The sequence below is a fragment of the Coenobita brevimanus genome, chromosome 29 (genome assembly GCF_032717465.1).
Source record: "Coenobita brevimanus isolate Jiangsu-jjx chromosome 29, ASM3271746v2, whole genome shotgun sequence".
Taxonomy (NCBI): Eukaryota; Metazoa; Arthropoda; class Malacostraca; order Decapoda; family Coenobitidae; genus Coenobita; species Coenobita brevimanus.
In genome coordinates this window covers 1,827,501-1,842,719 of record NC_136982.1, presented here as the reverse complement: position 1 = coordinate 1,842,719, position 15,219 = coordinate 1,827,501, and positions in this window count along the sequence as shown.

The following is a 15,219-nucleotide window of genomic DNA, read 5'->3' as shown; positions in this document are numbered from 1 at the left end:
CCCTACCACAAAGACCCCTGCCATATCACCATCACCACACCACATCAACGCCCTACCACACACTCTTCCCAACCTCCCTTCACAACCACCATACCACACAGATCCCCTCCCCCCTTGGCCACCACCACCACGCACCCTACCACACAGCCTCCCCTACCTTCCTTCCCCACCACCACACCACACAGACACTGTACCACAACCATCCCAAAGACCTCTACCCCCCCTTCACCACCACCATACAACACACACACACACACACACCATACCGCACAGATCCCCCTCCCTTCGCCACCACACACCACACATCCCACCACACAGACCCTCTCTCCTTCACCACCACACCACACAGACCCCCCCCCCTTCACCACCACCACCACACCCTAGCCTCACCATATTCGCAGACCTCAGCGGGTTAGCCCTTATAATAAAAGAGACAGTTGCCTTTGAGGAGGAGACACAATGCCTCACCTCGCCTCACTCCAGCTGGGTTGAAGCACGCAGGTTTCTCTCTCTCTCTCTCTCTCTCTCTCTCTCTCTCTGTCAGACGATTTTTCTCAGCTCAGGCCTTGGGAGACACCGAAAGAATTGGGAAGGTGAAATGTAGCTTAGAAGACGTCGATTTACAGGTGTTAAAAATGGCTTGACTTCCTTAACCCCTTCACTGCAAAATTCCTCCCTTAAACAGTGTAAAAATCGTCCGGAGGCAGAAGGAACAAACCCCAAGCAAGGTCTAAAATCGTCTATCTCCTCTTGGTGCTCTGGATATACGCTAAGCAGCATTTATAAGTGACACAGCGCAATACCTTAAGTGTTGTGTTTAAGACTGGTGGAAAATCTTAAGGTACCGGTATATATTTATTTATTTATTTTTTTCGGGATTTTATCGATGGGAAAATTTTTATACATGATTTTTTTTTTTTGGACCAACTTTTCTCTCAACATTTTTTTTTTTTAATGCAAATTTGAGAATATGATTATTAGCACCTATTTTTTATTTATATTTATTGAGATTTTTTCATGGCAGATATTAAGCATGAATATTTTGACCAGCGTTGTCTACAGGATTTTCTTAAGACAAATTTTAAGATGCCGGTAATCCGCGTAACTATATTCATGGACTTCTTTGATGCATATTTTAAGATTTGCATATTCTGTCTTAACTTATTTTGCAGTATTTTTGTAGAAGCAGATTTTGAAATGTGGATATTTTGACTAATATTTTTGTGCCCTTTCAAAATGGGAATACTGTACTATATGATTGTTTTGATTGTTTTTTTTGTTTTTTTTTGGCATATTTTTTGTAAATTTTATGTTGTTATTTCGATAGACTTTAACGAGGCATTATTTTATAGCAAATTCTAAGAAACCATTTTGAGTAATTTTCATTGCAGTTTTATGGTAAGTTTTTATATGGTCTTTGGTAACCTTTTTTTTGTGTGTGTGTATGCATTTTTATGTAAATTGAAAGCTGTGATTATTATTTTTTTTACGAAACTTGTAAGATACGAATTTTTGGCTAAGCATTTTACTTAGTGCGCTTTGTCTCACTGATTGTCGTGCTTTGGTTTTATAGATGCATGTTAATCAAATTTCCTTTGAATTTAACCTCCTCTGAGCTGATATCTCATGTGCATAGCTACTGCACTGTGATCTCTTCTTTATTCATTGGCCTTTGTGGTGCACCATGTTGATCCAGTTGAATGCTATCTTGTGCAGCGATGGCACTATAGGAATGCACAATAAAACAAGCTGGCATCTCAGTAACATTGGTGGCAGCACTACTCCTCAGGCAGTCCATTTACTGACCCTTGATTGATTTGTGATGTTTTGTGTTCTGGCACCATTGTACATTTTTTTTAGAGTATATGATTCGTGTTATTATAAATGGAATACAGTCGACAAGGAAGGTGCATCCCTTTGGCCTCTTCAGTCTGATGGCGTATATTGTATTTTATTCTTGGTGTCTCCAGTTTTATTCAGCTTTGGAGGGACATCTCAAACTGGGGAGGATAGATAGGACCCTCCACTACACCCCCCACCACCACCCTTGCACTGCACAGGGTCTCCCAAAGTTCCTTGTGTACCATAACCTGTACTCATTGTCACCACCAGTACAGTTGACCTCAGCATACTGTTACCCCGACGCAGCTGCCCACAGTCATCAGTACAGAACCCACCCCCACCCTCTCTCCCTACTTCTGTTTTTCTCCCCCTCCTCCATCTCTCTTCCTTTCCTCCTACCCTCCTCTCCCCTCATCCTTTCCTCCCGCCTCCTCTTCCCCCCTTTTTTTTTTTTTTACTGCCCCCTCTCTCTTCCCTCTTCCCACCCCATCTTCCCAGTTCCTTTCCTCCCACTTCCTCTCCTCTCATCCTTTCCCTGCACCCCTTTTCCCTCCTTCTTTCCTCCCACCCCTCTTCCCTCTTCCTTTCCTCGAACCCCTTATCCCGCTTCCTTTCCCCCCACCCCCCTCTTCTCTTCCTTTCGTCTACGTCTGTTCTCTCTTCCTTTCCTCCATCTTTCTTCCCTCTTCCTTTCCTCCTACCCCTCTTCGTTCTTCCTTTCTTCCCACCCCCTCTTTCCCCGTCTTTTCCTCCTCTCCCCCCTCTTCCCTCTTTCTTTCCCCCTACCCCTCATCCCTCTTCCTTTCCTTCCACACCCTCGTCCCTCATCCTTTCCCCACATCCCTCTTCCCTCATCCTTTCCCCACACTCCTCATAACTCATCTTTCCCCACACCCCTCATCCCTCTTCCTTTCCTCCCACCCCTCTTCCCTCTTCCTTTCCCCCTACCCCTTTTCCTTCTTCCTTTCCTCCACTCTCCCATCTTCCCTCTTCCCACCAACTTTCTCGATGACCGCTAGCAACCCCCCGTATGCCCCCCCCCCCCTCACCCTCCCGCGTCTCAGCAACACCACTATTTATGATCAAGTGTTTGCAGCAGAGATTATCACCTCTTGCTTGTGCCCTGGTATTATCATCCTTTGGCGTGTGTGATTGACTCAGGCCGTAGGTTGAGAATGATAATCAGTGCTTAGAATTCACGACGAGCCATTACAGTTGAGGACAAAAGTTTGCTAGTATACTGTCTATCCTCCTCTGCCTCTCGCTACCCACTGCTGACTAGTATTCCCAACGCTGAGAGTGGCATGGCATGTTTCTTTGCTTATAGATAATGCCTTTTGATATGGTGCGTCAAGGAGGAAAATGACGGACATGCCCAAAGTGTGAAATAGACATAGTTGAATAATACGAACTTTTGCATCTGACTGTGCCTAAGAGAATGAGCATAATTTTCGAGGGATTAGGATCAGTGTTAGGGATTTACCTGTTTGTGTTAAGGTGTCCCCTTTGGGTTTAGGCTTTAGCTTGGAATGATGGTAAGTGCTGAGAATTCACGATGTTGTGCCTGAGAGATTGAACATAACATCCGAGAGACTAAGATCGGATTTAGCGGGCTTTGTAAAGGTTTGTGTCCTCTGTGATCCTCATTTCGTTGTTTATGTCTGGGGCTTAGGCTATCCACGTGGTTGTATTTTATTTTATTATTTTCCTGGTTGGAGAAATCTCCCCGTGCATTTTAATATGTCATTCTGCTCTGCCTTGTTAAATATTGCACTCTTCCAACGCATATTTTATTTATTTATTTGTTATATTTATTGATATATTTATTTTATTTTCCTTATTCATATCCTTCTTTCTACCCATGCATTTTTATTCTTCATTTCTATTGTTTGGTTTGATATTACTGTTTGTCCACTTTTTTTTTTATTCATTCTTCTTGGAAATATCTTACTTTCTACGCATTCATTCTTTTTATTGTTTATCTCTTTGTTTTTTGTTTTTTTTTTGTCGTTCTGCTCGTGGATATTTATTTTTGGTATTCTGCACAGCGCGGCAAGGTCACCCTCTCTACCCACACATATACTGTATATTTTTGTGTTTGGTTTATATTTTGGTGTCTACCCGCGCGTTTGGTTTTTTTCATTTTCCTCCCTTGGTTATATCTTGCTCACTAGATACCTCTCTTTCTTTCCACACACACACACACACACACACACACACACACACACACACACACACACACACACACACACACACACACACACACACACACACACACAAATCTATCCACCATCTATCTATCTGTCTGTCTCTATATATCAATAATTCTGTGTGTGTGTGTGTGTGTGTGTGTGTGTGTGTGTGTGTGTGTGTGTGTGTGTAATTTTGCTTTTTATGTCCTGATTTATCCCTACGTATTTTTAGTTTTCACCTTTTGTACCTGGCTCAATTTTGCTCTGTACCCACGCATCTATGTATATTTTTCTCCCCGCACGCTTCCTGTTTCCCTGCTTCCTCATGCACACACACATCCTTCCTTTTGCCGACTCCTTCCCTCCTCCTTGCATGTATTCAGTTGTTTTCCTGCTATTTTTCTCATGCTTTCTTCTCACCCTTTTCCCGTGTCTCTCTTCCTCATTCCTTTCTCCTCTCTCCCAGTCTTTCTTCCTCATTCTTTTCTCCTCCTTCCCTTCCTCATGCCCTTCGCTTGTCTCACGGCCACCCCATTCTATACTTCCCTCAACCTCCTTCTTCTCCACCTGTCTCATTGATTTTACCTGCCTCACTCCTTCTCTCCCCTGCCTCCCATCCTTTCTTTACCTCATTACTTCACTCCCTTCTCTCCTTCCTTGCTTCATTCCTCTCTCCTACCTCACTCCCTCCTCCCGCCACCCCTCCTCACACTCTTCTCTTGCCTTCCTGCCTCACATCTCTCTTACACGATTGCCATCTCACTCTTGGCACCATTCAACCTTTCTCTTGCTCTCCTGCCTCATTTCTTTCTCTCATTTCCCTCTCCAGTTTCAGTTCCTCATTTCCATCTCCTGCCTTCCTGCATCATTTCTTCCTCCTGCCTTACTCCTTTCTTGTACCTCTCTGTCTAACATCTCACCTCTCCTTTACATTTCTCTCCTCTCTCCCACTCCCAAGTTTTTTTCACACCTCACTTCAGTTTCACATCTCCATTCCGTCTCCTACTCTTGCAGTTTCCCTCCCTCTTTCCTCACACCTTTCTCTTACACCTGTCATTCATATCCCACTCATATTATTTCCTCTCTTCTCACACCTCTCTCCTACACCTGTCCTTCATTTCCCACTCACATCTTACTCATCCCTCACGCCTTACCTGGATCTTACCTGTCTTCCGCCTTAGTGTCACATCTTACATCCTCTTCCCTTACACCTTACAACACCTGTCTTCCGTCTCACTGTCACACCTTTGTCCCTGCTCCTTCACACCCAGGACAGACGTGACGAAGACAAATAGGTGAACTGGTGTATATATGAAGAATCACACTGACATTAGAGGTTAAATTGCTGAGGGTCGTTTACAAATGCCATCGGAACCTTCTTAATGCATTCTTCTTAGTGATTTATCCTACATATTACACACTAATATTTTTTTATGCTATTCGTATGTGATAGAGTATTGACATAGTTCCCCTGATGAGATACTGGAGGACAAAAATTTATATAGTTTGCCTCAATAAAATACTAGACGACAAACATGTGGAGCTACAAAATAAATCGCCAAGGAAAGTATACTAAGAAACCCTATAGTGTCACCTTCACTACGTCCTTGAGAAACACCTTTCCCCCGATTAAGTGCCAGACGACAAAAATGTGCAATATATACAAAATAAGTCGCCTAGGAAAGTGTGCCAAGAAGCTCTGTGTGTCACCTTCAGTACGACCTTGAGATATGCCGCGTCTGCCTTACTCTGAACACGTCAATTAACCCTTTCTCTTGCATTTTATTCCTGCAGACGATTTTATTCGGATTAAAAGAGTTGCCTGGTAAACCCTTTTTATTCTAACTTGGCCTAAAATTGCTCTCTTTCTCCACCTTCAGCGCTAAGTTGTAACAAGAGACTACAGAATCTGATGCTAGTCACGAGTAAGTGTTATGGGAGAGATGTAGAGCCATAATATTGTTTCGTCTGCCTCTGAGCTACGTGAAATGAACTGCAGAAAGACGAAAATCTGGGCCAAGTTAAGATGAAAAGACTATAGTGAAGGGTGTAATGAGTGTCTTGATCATTTTACTGTCTCTTGGTATCATGGTACTGCCAGACGATTTTATTCAGGTTGAGAGCGCTTTAGTAATAGGGGGTTTGGTGAATGCTGCATCCATCCTCTACTGAATAAAAGCGTCTGATGGTGGGGAGACTAATACGGAGAAGGCATCGGAGTGAAGGGGTTAAGATAAAAGTATAGATAGCATAAGTCCTCGTCAGGCGTAAAAAATTTGAGTGTCTGAAGAGAAAGCACCGGATCTGTTAGAGTGAAGGAGACGAAAAATATTAGGAGGAATTGAAGGAAGAGACATGGGACTGAAATCGGGACACGAGGAATTGAGGGAGGGAAACGCCCTGTCGTGGATGTGAGTAACTGTATTTTATCTATTTATTCATTTTCATTTACTTATTTATTTGTATTTTTTGCTAATCCTCTGAATAATTGTATATTATTTTAGGGATTCCAGGAAGGAGTAGGGTGTGTATAAAATCTATATTCACTTAAGGATGGGGTTGAAAATGATTAAGGACTTGAAATGCCGTAAATAGTGGATTCTCTCTCTCTCTCTCTCTCTCTCTCTCTCTCTCTCTCTCTCTCTCTCTCTCTCTTTCTCGGTTTGTGTGAAACTCCCAACACTTGCCTGATAACTGCCCACTCACACCTGCTCACGTGTAGGCAGGTGTGTGTGTGTGTGTGTGTGTGTGTGTGTGTGTGTGTGTTTGAACTTATTTGTGAGCGTGTATATTATGTGTGTATGCGTGTTTGAGCTTATGTAATGTGTATGTGTGCGTGTTGATTATGTGTGTATGCGTGTGTGTGTGTTTGAGTTTGTGTACATGTGTGCGTGTTAATTACGTATGTATATGTGTGTGTGAGTCCTTGAGCTTGTGTACGTGTTAATTACGTATGTCCGTGTGCGTGTGAGTCCTTGAGCTTCTGTACGTGTGTGCGTGTTGATTATGTATGTGTGTGTGTGTGTGTTTGAATTTGTATATATGTGTGCGTGTTAATTATGTGTGTGTGTGCGTGTTTGAGCTTGTGTATATGTGTGACTTTTAATTATGTGTGTATATGTGTGTGTGCGTGATTGTGTATACGTGTGCGTGTAAATTATGAGTGTATGCGTGTGTTCGCTAGCTTGAGCCTGTGTACATGTGTTCGTTAATCATGTGTACATGTGAACGGAAACCTACCTCAACACTCCTTACAGACCAGCTTATTTTACTTCACTTACCTCATTAGGAACGATCTCCCCTCCCCCCACACGCCTCTCCTCACTCTCCCCCCTCCCCCCACACGCCCCTCCTCACTCTCCCCCCTCCCCCCACACACCCCTCCTCACTCTTCCCCCTCCCCCCACACACCCCTCCTCCCTCCCCTCCTCCTCCCCCCCTCCCACAAGATAAAGGGAAGGGTTCGAACAATCTAATGGCAATGCAGCTCCCTAAAGTGGACCCCCCCCTCCCTAAAATTCCTTGACTGCTTTGGGAGAAGTACAGGCTTTTGGGGAGACTTTGGACCTGAAATTCTCTCTCTCTCTCTCTCTCTCTCTCTCTCTCTCTCTCTCTCACACACACACACACACACACACACACACACACACACACACACACATTTGGCCACAACATCGCTCGATTTTTTGTACATAAATATCTAACACTATTTTCTTTTATTTTCGTATTTTTTCTCAACATAGCGTGCCTCCAAAAATCCATATATATATTTTTGAACATGATATTTTTTTTCCACATGTAGATCAACGCAACATAGAATTATCCTCTACATGATATTCGTACTTAATTTTCTTTTTCACATAATTTAGTGTAGGTGATGGTGACCATCCTCCACTCACTTGATGTAGTGCTGCCTGCTTCTTCCTTAGCCTTTATCTTTTTTTTTTTTTTTTTTTTTTTTTTTTTCTGTGCGTGCCCTCCTCTCCTCCTATTTCTCCCATCTTTCCTGTCACATCTTATTGCTTTTCTTTCCTTAACGGGTGGCTTTACATTGAGTGATAAGCCAAATGGGTTCCTGTAAGCCAAGAAACCATTTACATCGCTGGGTGGTAACCATATAACCAAACCATACGTGCTCCCAACGTGTCAGCAAGTGGGTTGATGGAGGGTTAGTGCCCCTTCCTTACGGGATTATGGCGTCTGGCAATAGATAATAACATGTCTTAAGTTTTTTCGTACGCAAGTCAACAGCTTACGATAATTTAGTGTAACATAGCATAGTCCACAATTGCTTTTAATTTTCGCAGCAAATCTTAACATAAAATTTTCCCACGTCAGATTTTGCCAGACTTAAGATTATTTTTTTTTTTCTTCGTAACTTGGGTGAACATCCGCAAGTCAAAATTTTTCATCCATAGGTCGAAAATTTGTAACCATATTTTTTCTAACCCTTTTTAACATAGCTCAAAAATTATCCTGCCTCTTTTTTTTTTTTTTTTTTTTTTTTTTTTTTTTGCTAAGTACAGTATGCCTCTCTCTCTCTCTCTCTCTCTATCTATCTCTATCTATATATCTATCTATCTATCTATCTGTCTATCTCTTTCTATTTATATATATATATATATGTAGATTATAATATGCCTCAGTGTACAGTATTTTTTTTTTTTTTTTTTTGCTAATAATATACCTCAATATTTTTTTCTTTTTTTTGCAGTAATAATATACCTGAATATATATATATATATATATATATATATATATATATATATATATATATATATATATATTTTTAATGCTAATTATATACCTCTATATAATTCTTTCCTGTTTTGCTAATAATATATCTCAATATATTTTTTCTTTTTTTTGGCAAATCATAATATATACATCTCACTATTGTTTTTCTTTCTTTTCTTTCCTTCTTTCCTTTTTTTTTTTTTGTGCTAATCTGAATATTTGTCAATGCAATATTTTCTTTCATACATTATTTCGTTTCAACACAGTTCAGATTTTTTTTTTTTATACATGATCTTCCTTATAAAATAGGCACAGAATTTTCCAAACATATTTTGGGTCAGCGTATCGTAACTCAAATTTCTCTCTCTCTCTCTCTCTCTCTCTCTCTCTCTCTCTCTCTCATTTCATTCAGTATAATTTTAATGTAATTTAAGGGACGTCGTCGGAGTGAAGGGGTTTCGTATGTGATGTGACTGATGATGGAAGACAGGTAAAGTGTTGAGTGAATTTTGGCGTGTGTGCGTGCGTGCGTGCGTGCGTGTGTGTGTGTGTGTGTGTGTGTGTGTGTGTGTGTGTGTGTGTGTGTGTGTGTGTAAGAGAGAGAGAGAGAGAGAGAGAGAGGATGCAACACAGGTACTGTTCAGTAAATTTTGACGTGTGTGTGTGTGTGAGAGAGAGAGAGAGAGAGAGCGTGTCCGTGTGTGTGTGTGTGTGTGTGTGTGTGTGTGTGTGTGTGTGTGTGTGTGTGTGAGAGAGAGAGAGAGAGAGAGAGAGCGTGTCCGTGTACATGTGTGTGTGTGTGTGTGTGTGTGTGTGTGTGTGTGTGTGTGTGTGTGTGAGAGAGAGAGAGAGAGAGAGCGTGTCCGTGTACATGTGTGAGTGTGTGTGTGTGTGAGAGAGAGAGAGAGAGAGAGAGAGAGAGCGTGTCCGTGTACATGTGTGTGTGTGTGTGTGTGTGTGTGTGTGTGTGTGTTTACAGTGCATAAAAAAAAAAAGGCACAAACGCATGCCAACTCATATTTATTCTACATTTTTACGAATTTTAGGTAACCACAATTTTTTCCCATTTCCCGTGAGTCATAAATCATCGTGTTTACCTTGCCTTGAAAAATTCCTTCTGTTGACTCAAAGTTGAAATATTGCATAGTGTATTCCGGACGCTAATCAGACAATTTTTAGTTATTTATTTATTTATTTTTGTTGTATTTATTTTTCATTTATTTATTGTATTTATTATTGATGATTTTATTTATTCTTATTGTATTTATTATTAATGAATTTATTTTTATTGTAGGTGTTTTATTGTATTATTTTATTTTGTATTTTATTTTTATTGTACTTATTTATTTTATTGTTTTATTGAGATTACCACAGGAAAATTCTTCTCAGTATTACTAAACTCGTAAGTGCAGGGGAGAAACGCCTTCACCTGGTGGCACCTGCAAAATCCGGGCAGCTCATTTACCTGGCCATGCGTACGTCCCTCACCTGCCTCCCTATCCCCCGAAAGGTGGATGGTGGACCGCAGGAGAAGGGGGAGCTGAAGCCTGTAGTCCACTGGGTTTACTTCTGAGATGAACCTTGAGCCAGAGCATGTTAATCCCTGGCTTCATCAACCCTCTTAGTACGTTGACGCTTTTATAGTTGTCTCTTGCATCCAGACGATTTTCTTCAGCTTGGAAGAACCCCCTGGTGGTGAAGGGGTTAATGAGTCCAACCCCTCAAACTAATGCCTCTACGTTGACGCTTTTCTCTAGTTAATTCATGTATCCAAACGATTTTATTCAGCCTTGGAGAACCCCCTGGTAGTGAAGGGGTTGATGAAGGCTGTGTCTAACCCTTCCAAAAAAAGTCTCTGTACATTGACGCTTTTTTGTTGTTGATTCTTGCTGCCACCAGACGATTTTCATCAGCTTGGGAGTGTCCCCTGGTAGTGAAGGGGTTGATGAAGGCGGTATCTAACCCCTCCAAAGAAAAAGTGCTGAATAAAATCGTCTGAAAGTAGGAAGAATATATAACATAAAGTCACCGTTGAGGAAGGCTGACTAACCCCTCCAAAAAGTCTGCTGAATAAAGTCGTCTGCGGATAGAGAGAAAAAATATATATAAAAAAAAGGTAATCATGCAGGTAAATGGACAGGTAGGTCTCTAATTAACCTGCCTGTATTCTCGTCGGTTAAGGAGGCTCCCTAACACCTTTTCCTTAGCGATTTATTTTTGGATGTGGTAGGTTAATATCCTTTTTACATATCATTTGTACACAGGCGATTTTGGAATGATTTTAGTAACACAGGACAGTAAGGTGCAATCGGCAGAATAAATCGCTTAGGAAAAGGAGTTGGGGAGCTTTCTTAACCGACGAGAAACACAAGACAGTAAGGTGTAATCAGCAGAATAAATCGCTTAGGATAAGGTGTTAAGGAGCTTTCTTAACCAACGAGAGACATAGGACAGTAAGGTGTAATCAGCAAAATAAATCGCTTAGGAAAAGGTGTTAAGGGGCTTCATTAACCGACGAGAATACGGGCCTAGGTTAGACTACCCCGTATTCTCGTCGGGGTGCTTGAAGTAAGAAGGTGGAAAGGTTAAAGGTCACGCAAATTTAATCTTTCCTTAAGGTGTTTCAGTAGTGATGTTAAGAAAATTGAAGGCTTGTTTTCATCTTGTCGATATTTTTATAGCAGATAGATAGATAGATAGATAGATGGATGGATAGATAGATAGATAGATGGATGGATAGATAAAAAGATGGATGGATGGATGGAGTGGGATGTAGGCAGGCAGGTAGGAAGGTAGGTAATGAGATAGACATAGAGACAGATAGATAGATAGAGGCAGAGATAGATAGATATATAGATAGACATTGTTTTCTGCACATTCAGCACTCTCCTGGTTTTTTATTTATTTATTTTCTGATTTAACTTACAACCAACACTGCATAGGACACGAGAGAGAGAGAGAGAGAGAGAGAGAGAGAGAGTACTAGTAGCATCAGTAGTAAAACCAGTGGCATCAAAATTTTGCATTAGGCTGTAGGAGAAACTAAATAATGGGGAGGTAGGTAATAAAGTTTTTTTTTTTTTTTTTTTTTGAGTATGTTGAAGTGGGGTCTCAGGCAGCTAATTAACAGTAGTAAATCAGAGAGAGAGAGAGAGAGAGGGGGGGGGTACTAAACACTGGGGTAGCAATATTTCAGGCTGTTCAACGACCTGAGAGAGAGAGAACACTTAACCTGGAAATTAAGCTGAATAAAATCGTCTGGAAACAGCAAGTATGAAATAAGAGAGACATCTACTGTAGCTAGTGAAGTGCTTTACTCTTTGGCTCAGAGGATGTTTTTTTTCAATTCAGACGATTTTTTTCAGCTTAGATTTTTAGAAACAGGTATATCCTTCACTAATCATCTTCAGACGATTTTTCAGACGATTTTTTATTTTTTTTTTATTTTTTTTTTAATCATAGAGTGTCTAAATTCAGTGGGTTAAAATTATAACCATTACTAACTCCTTCAAAAAATCTTACAAGACCCCTTCCCTCAGCTGAAGAAAACCGTCTGGAAGCACCAAGGATGAGTGTTTAGACCCCCTGGTGGTGAGTGGCTTAAACTGTCCACTAAATGTATGTGTGACACAGTGGGAACATGTGAAGGTTGGGTGTCGTGGTGAGAGGACTGGAGGCTGAGAGGAAGTTATGAGGAAATAAAAACGAAAATGAGGAGGGAGGCATAGCTAATGTGTGTGTAAATCAAGGGAGAGACACACACACACACACACACACACACACACACACACACACACACACACACACACACACACACACACACACACACACACACACACAATTAGGAAGTAAAATAGTTGGTGTTTTTTCCCCCAATATTTCACTGTAGAAGCAAATTTAGTAACAATATTAAATTTGTTTTTTACCTGTGGCTTGGTAATTTGACTGATTGGTTACCTTTTCTCTTGCAGGTAAATTGATGGCACCTGTATGGGAGCGTGAGGGTGGAGGTTAATGTAGGTATTGGTGTGTGTGTGTGTGTGTGTGTGTGAAAGAGAGAGAGAGAGAGAGAGAGAGAGAGAGAGAGAGAGAGAGAGAGAGAGAGTCATCCATCATCTTCATCCTCTGTGTATACGGGTACAACATGACGGCCAGGTAATGTTCACCAGTTTAACTCTCTATACTCCTTTCACTCTAACTTGGCTCAAATTGCTATCTCTTTATCTTTGGTTCTGAGTTTTAGTAGTAGGGAAACGTAGTAGTAGTAGCAGGAGTAACATGAAGTCCAGGAGAGAGAGAGAGAGAGAGAGAGAGAGATCCAATCAGTGTTCAGTGACTCTCCTCATAACACTCAGGTAATTGGCTATCTTTCATCGTTAATGAGTCGCTTTTACCTGGTCTACCTTCAGCCATCCGTTTCTACTTAACCCCTTCAGTACGAGGACCTAATTTTTCTTCTTTTATTATTATTAATATTGTTATTATTATTATTATTATTATTATTATTATTATTATTATTATTATTTGCAACCAGACGATTTTATTCAGATTTATTAGAACCCCCTGGTGGAGGGGTTAATGAAGGCTCTATATAACCCTTCACCCCCCCCCCCAGTTCGAAAATTCTCTCCATAGGTGAATATAATCGTCAGGTTGTGGCAAGAAGATCAAACATCGTTGTGAAGGGGTATGAAGAATTTTTACCTCTTGGCATTCTCATCTTCCCTCATCTAAGAAGTAGAGCCAATACTAATCCATCTTGCTTGTGTGTGTGTGTGTGTGTGTGTGTGTGTGTGTGTGTGTGTGTTTCTTAGCTAAGCATTTGTTTCCTTGTGTGTGTGTTTTTTTTTAGTTAACAAAATTGTCTAAAATAACTCTTAACACTTAGAGAGAAAATTTCGCCTAATACTTCACCTCCTCTGTTTCTCACATTCCACTGCTGGCTAATACTCCTAAGCTGAGAGATGCCGGGTAGGTTTCTCTGCCCATAGATGCGTGAGTGTTTAGATGTTTCACTGCCTGAATGGGATTTTCTTTGATGCGCGAGTTTTTAGATGTTTCACTGCCTATATGGGATTTTCTTTGATGTGCGAGTTTTTAGATGTTTCACTGCCTATATGGGATTTTCATTGATATGATGCGTCAGGGAGGAAAGTGACGAACATACTATAAGTGTGAGGTGGACGCAGTGTAATATTTCAACCTTGTCTCTAACCTCTAAATCCAAAGACATCCAAGACATTATTATTTTCCTTTTTTAGTACGATTTTCATGCACGAACTATCGCCCCTGAGCAGTAACTAAAATAAAAATAAATCACCGAACTGCAGGGGTTAAGGTTTTTTATTAGTAAATCTACTGCTTCTCTACCCCCTCAGTAGTAACAAAAATAAAAATATATCACCGAACTGCAAGTGTTAAGGCTTTTTTATTAGTAATTCTAGTGCTTCTTTCTACTATATGTTTTTCCTCTTTTTGCAATGGTAAGAAGCCCGTAATTTAGGAATATGTTTTGCATAATTGCGTTGGTACTTAAGGTAATTAGGAAGGCAATGGTGATGTGTGGGAGGATGGAGTTGCCGTGAGTGAGAGTTATCATAGGTCATTACTCCCTCATTAGCCGAGAAGTACTGCTGGTGGTGATGGTAGTGAAGGAGTGATGATGTTAGTGATGATGATGGTAATTTGGTGGTGAGGGTGGTGGTGATGGTGGTTGTGATGGTTATGGTGGACGTGATGGAGTGATGATGTTAGTGGTGATGATGATGATTTTGGTGGTGTTGGTTGTGGTGGTGATGATGGTGGCTGTGATGGTTATGATGGTGGTGATGATGGCGGTTTAAGTGATGGTGATGAACATAGAGAACGAAAGTAATGAGAGTATAAATGGCCGGGGAATGACTGGGAGAAGGAGAGAGGTGGGAAGGGGCGAAGAGATCAGTTGAATGAAAGTAGCGAAAGCAATGAAGAAAGTCAAAATGGGGAAAGCCCCGGGAACTGATGGAGTGTGTGGTGAAATGCTGAAGCATGGGGGAGAGATAGTTGTAGAATGGATGTGGAAGATGTGCAGATTGGCCTGGGAGGAAGGTAGAGTCCCGGAGGGTTGGAAGTCAGGTATGATTGTTCCCCTGTACAAAGCGCAAGGGAAAAAGAAGTGTGTGGTAATCATAGGGACATTTGTCTTCTTAGTGTAATAGGAAAAGTGTATGGTAAGATACTTACTGACAGAGTCAGGGAAATAACAGAGGAATTAGTTTGAGAAGAACAGGGAGCTTAAGAACCGGGAGGCTTTAGGAAGGGAAGAGGTTGTGTAGATCAGGTATTCATTCTTAGATCTTTAGTGGAAAAGTTTCTAGGGAAGGGAAAGAAGTTGTATGTGGCCTTCATGGATTTAGAGAAAGCATTTGACAGGGTGGATAGACAAGGACTGTGGAAAGTGTTAAGAACA